This window comes from Mytilus trossulus, chromosome 5 (assembly GCF_036588685.1).
Source record: "Mytilus trossulus isolate FHL-02 chromosome 5, PNRI_Mtr1.1.1.hap1, whole genome shotgun sequence".
NCBI lineage: Eukaryota > Metazoa > Mollusca > Bivalvia > Mytilida > Mytilidae > Mytilus > Mytilus trossulus.
Window position 1 is genome coordinate 7,554,790 of NC_086377.1, and position 9,862 is coordinate 7,564,651.

General features: G+C 34.8%; 1 long non-coding RNA gene across 2 annotated transcripts; it reads left to right on the top strand.

Annotated features, from left to right (window-relative positions):
* Positions 1–258: 258 nt before the first annotated feature.
* LOC134718492 (uncharacterized) lies at positions 259–9,592 on the top strand. 2 transcript variants are annotated; one of them, XR_010107393.1, is made up of 4 exons: positions 259–370; positions 886–984; positions 1,362–1,834; positions 9,225–9,592. It is a non-coding gene; the product is annotated as an uncharacterized LOC134718492 (long non-coding RNA). The 2 variants fall into 2 exon arrangements; XR_010107392.1 differs by lacking the exon at positions 259–370 and having other exon boundaries at positions 399–984.
* The last annotated feature ends 270 nt before the right edge of the window (positions 9,593–9,862 follow it).

Consider the following 9,862-nt stretch of genomic DNA (forward strand, 5'->3'; position numbering starts at 1 on the left):
CATTAACCCAATATAACTAATCCTAGGGTCTTTTGATATATGTGTGGTAGCCTCTTTATTTTGTATATATTGTAATTGTAAAATAAAGATGTATAATTATGTTAATATTAAATAGACTTCAAAACACATTGTATTATATAAACTTTTATTACACTGAAACGTTTCCGTACATTATTCATGATTACTTGAATTTGATTGGTTAGTTTAAAAGTTTTACCGCTCAGTTCCGAGGTTCTTTGTTTAGAGTTAGAAGGACTAATGGAGTCAAAATGGTCAGACGTATATGTCCAGTAGCCATTGAAGTGTTTGAGAACTTATAGTTTAAAGAATAGTTATGATTGTATTACATTGACAGACTTGACATTTTGACGTGAGTTTTCTTTATCTACTTCTTTATTAATATTTCTATTATATTTTCATAGATTGAATGATTTTTGGTATGAAAGGTTATTTTTCTCTACGATCCCGAAAAGTATTATCGCAACATAAAATGCATATATTATACACTTGTTTTATTATATAAAGTACTGGTAGTCATTCGTTAGAGCTATATGTAAAACAGTTTAGAAAGTACACACATTCCGATCGATACTTTGAGGTGTATTCGATAAGACTTTGTTATGAGTAGATTTTAAATACCACCGTGTATTAGTTGTGTGAACTAGTCCGTACACAATAACATTGTTGATAGATTATAAATAGAAAACATAAACAAAGTTGTATTAGATAGCGAACTACGTTTCTGCACATATTTAAAGTATTGTCCGAGTTATGTTTATTGTATACACAAGGACATTATTTATATTGTATGTTTTATAATAAGGTCTATGTTTAAATACGGTTTCATTAAAATCCGTTATTTAACATTGTAATTTTGGTTTACAGAACTTGTAAGCTGTCATATAGATATCACTTTGTGATATAACAGTATGTACGTTTGAATTGGTTTGTGCCACGACAGTAACAACCTTGCTCCACAAGTTGGTAAGGATTAGTAATATGTTATTAGAATTATAATGTATTTCGTTTAAAAGGTTGAATTAACTATGGAGTATGTTAAGCACATAGTTTTGATAAAGAGTTATTTCCCTTGATTTTAGATGCTTTTAATATTTGTTTAATTTATCAATGTTGTTAATCTGAACAACTAAATATTATATGTAAAGACATTAATACTATGATTTGATGATTAAACATAATATTTGATCTCATTATGTTCATAACTTAAATGTATTTTTGAAGTGCAATGTTTTGTATAATACCATTATATGTAATGAAAGAATATTATACTTATCATGTGTATTACTAATGTATTATTTGAACTGTAAAATTAGTGTTACTTTATCATATTGTTATTACAGGGTGTTTTACGTTACTGATTAATAAATATCCTGAACCCTAGCAAACTGACTTTAGTTATCCTTGAGGTCTAAAAGTCAGCTATTACATTTGGCGCCCACTACCGGTTTTGATGGCACAGATCACCGCTAGGAGCAATCTGATGAGCTTACCTACGATGTCAATAGTTACCACGTGTTTCCGGAAGTATGGTTTGTTGTGATCACATGAGATGTCCACCACGTGTTGTTTATCAGCAAAAGAACTACATGTGCGTGTTACCGGATGTTTACATTCTACACCGAAAGACAACAGTACAGTTCAGTACATGTGTTCCGGAAATTACTTTAAATAGTAATCGAACTTTTAGGTTTTCAATTTTGGAAATAGAACTTAGTTATTTTGTGATTGTGAATTTGAAATTTATTTGATTTTGATATCATTGTTTAACATTGATCTGAAGTTGATACTGTGGAATACTTAGTGCATATTGAAGGTAAATCATTTATATATTATTCCTGTATACATTTTAAATTTTATTTCTGACTTAAACATTACACACACTTAGTTGAATTTAGTTTACACATACACTAGTATACATACAGTACTTAGTATTTGCTGATAGCATACATTGATACATTGATACTCGATTACACATATTAGCATTACACTACAGTTGATACCTGATTTAACTTACACTTTTGTGCATACTTAGGTGCATCTGTACTTAGGTTCATTCACACTTGGGTACATTCGTACTTAGTTACATTCATACTTGTTTACATTTAGACTTAGATATTTGGTTGATACATACATCACTTAGTATCACTTAGTGTTATTACATAGTTGATTTATTACAATACACAACTTATACTACACACATAGAAGTTCATACTTGGAACTTAGTAGTTGTAGTTGTGCATTGATGAAATAAAAACAGAACACTTGCATACACACTTAGGATTTTCAATTTTATTTTTTGTATACAGGGATAGTATATTATATCTATGTTGGCTGACTCACAAGTAGCCATGAGTTTGTGAAACACATAACCATGTCATATTATTGAATAATATGTGGTAATACTTAGATTTTGAATTTGAATATGTGAATTTGTATATTATATTTTTTTAAACATAGATGTGATTGTTCATGTTAACATGAGTACATACAGATGACTATTTTATAAATTGTTTGTATACATACATAGAAGGTGATATAATATTGGTGTAGTATTATGATATAGCAATAACTTGTCATTAATTTTATGTGATAACCATATTGTTATAATATCCCATGACTGATTGAGTATTTGAATATAAGTGATTAATTTGATACTAATATACTCATACTGATTTTCCTTTGACTTTACTTAGACATTCGACTTATACATTGATAGTTTACTATAGTCGAGTGAGATATCTGTAGTTTGATTTGTTGTTTGTAGTTTCACTTTGGTCATTTGAGATTTGAAGAACTGTTGTTCATACTGTGCATTGTGTCAGATTTGGAGTTTAGTTTGTTCAATAAGCATTGAGCATACTAGGATTGTACTTAGTTGAGACTTAAAGTATCTTGGAACTTGAAAACGTTTTTTATTTTTTTGGAAACTGAACTTGACTTATTGATATACACATATATTATTGATCTATAGTGCATACATTACATTGATTGTGATTGATACATGTGATTGTTGTGATTGTTTAAAACATACTTACATTGTAATACTTGTATTGTTGTAATCTTTGTGTTGAGATTATAAACGTAAAAGTTTTATAATTCTCACATTATTGTTTAGATACATGAAATTCTATTAATAAAATTTTCTTTTTCAGATTTCATTAATCATATTTGTCATATATTTCATTTACATTTCTTTTTGATATATTGATTATATGCTTTGATTATTTTCACATAATTACTTTTGAATTTCAGGATCTTACTTTAATAACTTGAATTTAGTTTCAGATTTAATTATTTCATCATACTTTATTGATTTATTCTTTTCACTTTGCACTGATTCTTATTCTCTTTTGCAGATTTATATCTGATTTATTTATATATTTTATTTGAATTCTGAAAGTTCTGAATAGAACATAGATTTATTACAGATTATTTCATTCACATTCAGACTATTGTTTGATATTTTTACTTTCACATTTATTTAGATTAGTATGTCGAGTTCAGATTTTAAACAGGAGTTGTTACGACTTGGACACGTCCTTGATAGATATGAAGAAGATCTCAACATATTTAACCAACAACCTAAAAAGAGACGTAGACGATCACGTAGAAAGAAAAAACCGTATTGGTATGGTCAAGAACATGATATAGAACAGGAACAGGAATTACCACATGAACCATGTATACCTTTTGACAATAGGAAGAAGCCTTTCGTATGTTACAGATGTGGAAATGAAGGTCATATAGCCATAGGATGTCGAGTTATACTAGATCACTCTCGCAAGGCATACAACTTTCAACAGATTGGTGCTGAAGACCGTACTTATGCCTCTTATCAACAACAGTCATCTAAAGAATCACCTGATTTACTTGGAAGTCCAAATGAAGTTTCAGTAAAGATCAACGACATTACAACATCAGCCTTACTTGATACAGGATCAACAGTTAGTACAGTTAGCGAGACATTTTACAACAGATATCTTCAAGATCAGCCTATTCAACCATTGGACCTGATTATCAAGATAGAATGTGCTGATGGAAAAGATATGCCATACTTAGGATACATCACAGCTAGTATAGAGTTACCAGGAGCAGCAACAAATGGAAGTCATCACCTTTGTTTATTTTTGGTTGTACCTGACAGCAATTACAACAGAGAAGTTCCACTACTGCTTGGTACTAATATCTTAAAGGAAATCATGGAAGATGTCAAATTACGATTTGGTTCAAGGTTTCTTCAAGATGTCAACCTACATACCAACTGGTACTTTACCTTTCGATGTTTGCTATTGAGAGAGAAAGAACTTCAGAAGAGGTCAAACAGATTAGGACTGGTAAAATCAGCTGAAGGAAAGACCATCAAGATTCTTCCAAACAGAGATGTAATTGTCCAAGGTTATACAGATCACGAGTTACCGTACCACACAGTATGTGCTATGCTACAACCAACTGAGAAAGCAGCTATTCCAACTGACTTAGATGTGGCTCCTACATTGTTGTCATACAGTTACAGAAACAACGGCACTATTCCAGTTCACATAAGCAACGTCACCACTAGGACAGTTACTATTTCGCCGAATGCCATCTTATGCGAGATACAGCCAGTGTCAGTAGCTGATATAGAGATAGATGCTGATTTAGATGATGATCCTACACATCAAGTTACCATGCCAACGAACTTGTCAGATGTTCAATTACAGCAAGGAAAAGATTTGATCCAACAGTTTAAAGATGTTTTCAGCAAGAGCGACATAGACATTGGCCATAGTACAGCAGTTCATCACCGCATTGATCTCATGGATGAAAGACCTTTCAAGCAGAGACATCGCCGTATTCCTCCAGCCATGATCAACGAAGTACGTGACCATCTTCAACAGTTGTTAGCCGCTGGGATTATCCGTCGCTCTCACTCACCATGGTCGTCGAACGTTGTTTTATGCCGCAAGAAGGATGGAAAGCTGCGCATGTGCATAGATTATCGTCAACTGAACCAGAATACATATAAAGATGCATATGCATTGCCGAGAAGTGAGGAAATACTTGATGCACTTGGAGGAAACAACTTTTACACAGTTCTAGACATGAAAAGTGGATATCATCAGGTAGAGCTAGAAGAAACCCATAAACAACGGACAGCGTTCACCGTAGGACCCCTTGGATTTTATGAATTCAACAGACTGCCATTCGGACTCGTCAACAGTCCAGCCACGTATCAACGGTTAATGGAAGAAATCCTTGGAGACTTGCACCTGAACATCTGTTTCATCTACCTTGATGACCTGATCATTTTCTCAGATACATATGAAGAACATCTAGATAGACTACAAAGAGTTCTACAGAGACTACGAGAGAGTGGACTCAAGCTTTCACCAAAGAAGTGTGCATTTTTCCAGGAAAAGGTGAAGTACATTGGTCATATAGTATCTAGAGATGGTATACAACCCGACCCAGCGAAGATAGAGAAAGTTGTCAACTGGCCACCTCCAACATCTGCAGACGAGGTAAGACAGTTCCTGGGTTTCATAGGATATTACCGGAAGTTCATCAAAGACTTTTCGAAGATTGCCAGACCACTTACTGATCTTATGCCACCACCTAAGAAGACACGAAAGCGCAAGACGAAACTACAACCAGCTAATACATCATGGACATGGGGAAAATCACAAGAAGATGCATTTCAACAACTGAAGTCAAAGCTCACATGCCACCCGATCCTTGGATTTCCATCATACTCCAAGCCCTTTGAACTTCATACAGATGCATCGATGCTTGGACTAGGTGCTGTGTTGTATCAAGAACAGAATGAGAAGAAGATAGTCATTGCTTATGCCAGTCGAGGTTTGAGTAAATCCGAGAAGAATTACCCTGTCCACAAATTGGAGTTCTTGGCTTTAAAGTGGGCAGTGACAGAGAAGTTCCATGACTACCTATTTGGAAACACCTTCACTGTAGTAACGGACAACAACCCACTCACCTATGTCTTGACGTCAGCTAAACTCGATGCTACCGGACACAGATGGATAGCAGCTCTGTCATCTTACAATTTCAACATTGTATACAGACCAGGAAAGGCTAATGCAGATGCCGATGGATTATCCAGACTTCCAGGATTGTCTAGATGTACTGAAACCATTCAACCAGAGTCAGTGAAAGCCATCTGTAACCTGCAACATGCTCAACCTCATCACCAGAGCCTATCGATTATTCCAGATGCATCTGTGGATCCTTCATTACCATCTCAGAAGTTAGTTGATGTTAAAGCCGAACAACGCAAAGACAGATTCATCAAAGACTGGATATATTGGATAAGTGAACATCGTAAACCAGATAAACAACAGCTGAGTTATTCACCACTCAACAACTGGTTCCTGAACAACTACGAGAAGTTGAAGATTATAGACGGAGTGTTGTATAGAGAGATAGAAGCTGATGGTGAAACTTCACGACAACTAGTTCTCCCAGAAAACTGCATATCCACAGTTCTCACATCTTTACATGATGACATGGGCCACCAGGGAAGAGACAAGACCTTATCATTGGTACGTGACCGCTTCATCTGGTATGGTATGAATAGAGACATCGAGAACTGGATTACCAACTGCGAAAGATGTATTCGTCGAAAACAACCTCCGAATGATAGAGCTCCACTTATCAGCATAGAAACAACACAACCTTTAGAACTGGTTTGCATGGATTACCTGAAACTTGAAAGATCAAAAGGAGGATATGAAGATATCTTGGTAATTACAGACCACTTCACGAGATATGCTTTAGCAGTTCCTACAAAGAACCAGACCGCACGAACCACAGCAGATGCGTTTTTCAACAATTTCATTGTACATTATGGATTGCCAAGTCGTATTCATTCTGATCAAGGAGCGAACTTTGGAAGCAAGATCATCAAAGAACTCTGCAACATTACAGGAATGGAAAAGTCTCGAACAACACCTTACCATCCTATGGGTAACGGACTTACAGAGAGATTCAACCGTACATTGTTGAACATGCTTGGAACTCTTCAGACTACGCAGAAGAAAGACTGGAAGTCCCACGTAGCTGGACTCGTACATGCGTACAACTGTACCAAACAGACAACCACTGGATTTTCGCCGTACTTCTTAATGTTCGGTCGACAACCACGTTTGCCTGTGGACATAGCATTTGGGATTGAGGATACTGGTACTAAGGAACCATCTACAAAGTATGTCGAAGCAATGAAGGAGCGTCTGAAGAAAGCATATGAACTTGCATCTCGTTCAGCAAAGACAGCACAAGGAAGACAGAAAGAAGGATATGATAAAAGAGCCCGTGGAGCCATTTTGCAACCTGGAGATCGTGTACTTGTTAAAGTAGTTGCATTCGAAGGGAAGCATAAGATAGCAGATAAATGGGAACAGGACACATACAGAATTGTTAGACAGCCTAACAGAGACATACCTGTTTATGTGGTCCAGAAGGAAAATGGAGAAGGACGCAAAAGAACATTGCATAGGAACCTCCTTCTACCAATTGGACATCTGCCCGGTTTAGAAAAGGCTGTAGAGCCTAAGAGAAACCCTGCACCAAGGAAACCGCCTATAAAGACAGTCCTTGAGGAAAAGAAGACGAACTCCGACAGTACCAAAGAGGAAACTGACACAGAATCGGACGAGGAGTCAGAGCAGGGCTATATAATTTATTTGCCAGAGGAAGACGCACAGAGCAACACTAACAGTGATGCTGTACCTGTGGTAGATGGGCAACAAGAGACTGTCAACTTGGCTGATGACGATCAGTTGTTAGTTGATGGTAGTCAAGAGAATGGTTTTGGACAAGACGTTATCCCTCCAGTACAGATAAACACTGGTGAACCACCTCTTGGGGCTGATGTGATAACGGGTCAAGAAGCGACTGATCGGATTGACAGAGGAGATACTTCTGACAAACAGGATGAGATTGATGGCAGTACGCTCCCAGACACATCAGGTGATACCGAGGCAGACACAGATAATACAACGGCTCAAGATAATACACAGCAACAACCAGCAAGGCTCAGACGACGTAGAATACTTCCTACACCACCGAGAGAATTACCATCAAGAACAAGAATAAGAAAACCACCTGCATACCTAAAAGATTATATCACCAAACAAGCTATTGGACAAACATCAACTTGGCTACAGAAAGTAGAATGGTTAACAAGACAATTGAAAGACGGAATGTTTAGAGGAATGGAGAATGACATCACACGTACCATCATTGAGATTGTGAAAGAAACATCATAGTGAAATACCAGTGTTGAATGCCGAGAACGTCATTTCTTCGTCAGAGGGAGGAGGAGTCGTATGACGTGGAAGTCATTTTTCCAACACAGGGGAGAATGTGGTAGCCTCTTTATTTTGTATATATTGTAATTGTAAAATAAAGATGTATAATTATGTTAATATTAAATAGACTTCAAAACACATTGTATTATATAAACTTTTATTACACTGAAACGTTTCCGTACATTATTCATGATTACTTGAATTTGATTGGTTAGTTTAAAAGTTTTACCGCTCAGTTCCGAGGTTCTTTGTTTAGAGTTAGAAGGACTAATGGAGTCAAAATGGTCAGACGTATATGTCCAGTAGCCATTGAAGTGTTTGAGAACTTATAGTTTAAAGAATAGTTATGATTGTATTACATTGACAGACTTGACATTTTGACGTGAGTTTTCTTTATCTACTTCTTTATTAATATTTCTATTATATTTTCATAGATTGAATGATTTTTGGTATGAAAGGTTATTTTTCTCTACGATCCCGAAAAGTATTATCGCAACATAAAATGCATATATTATACACTTGTTTTATTATATAAAGTACTGGTAGTCATTCGTTAGAGCTATATGTAAAACAGTTTAGAAAGTACACACATTCCGATCGATACTTTGAGGTGTATTCGATAAGACTTTGTTATGAGTAGATTTTAAATACCACCGTGTATTAGTTGTGTGAACTAGTCCGTACACAATAACATTGTTGATAGATTATAAATAGAAAACATAAACAAAGTTGTATTAGATAGCGAACTACGTTTCTGCACATATTTAAAGTATTGTCCGAGTTATGTTTATTGTATACACAAGGACATTATTTATATTGTATGTTTTATAATAAGGTCTATGTTTAAATACGGTTTCATTAAAATCCGTTATTTAACATTGTAATTTTGGTTTACAGAACTTGTAAGCTGTCATATAGATATCACTTTGTGATATAACAGTATGTACGTTTGAATTGGTTTGTGCCACGACAGTAACAACCTTGCTCCACAAGTTGGTAAGGATTAGTAATATGTTATTAGAATTATAATGTATTTCGTTTAAAAGGTTGAATTAACTATGGAGTATGTTAAGCACATAGTTTTGATAAAGAGTTATTTCCCTTGATTTTAGATGCTTTTAATATTTGTTTAATTTATCAATGTTGTTAATCTGAACAACTAAATATTATATGTAAAGACATTAATACTATGATTTGATGATTAAACATAATATTTGATCTCATTATGTTCATAACTTAAATGTATTTTTGAAGTGCAATGTTTTGTATAATACCATTATATGTAATGAAAGAATATTATACTTATCATGTGTATTACTAATGTATTATTTGAACTGTAAAATTAGTGTTACTTTATCATATTGTTATTACAGGGTGTTTTACGTTACTGATTAATAAATATCCTGAACCCTAGCAAACTGACTTTAGTTATCCTTGAGGTCTAAAAGTTAGCTATTACATATGATCCTTGGTTGATGACCGTGAAATTAAGCTCAAGGTCATGGGTTAGATTGACGTTTTAGATGTTGACCCTT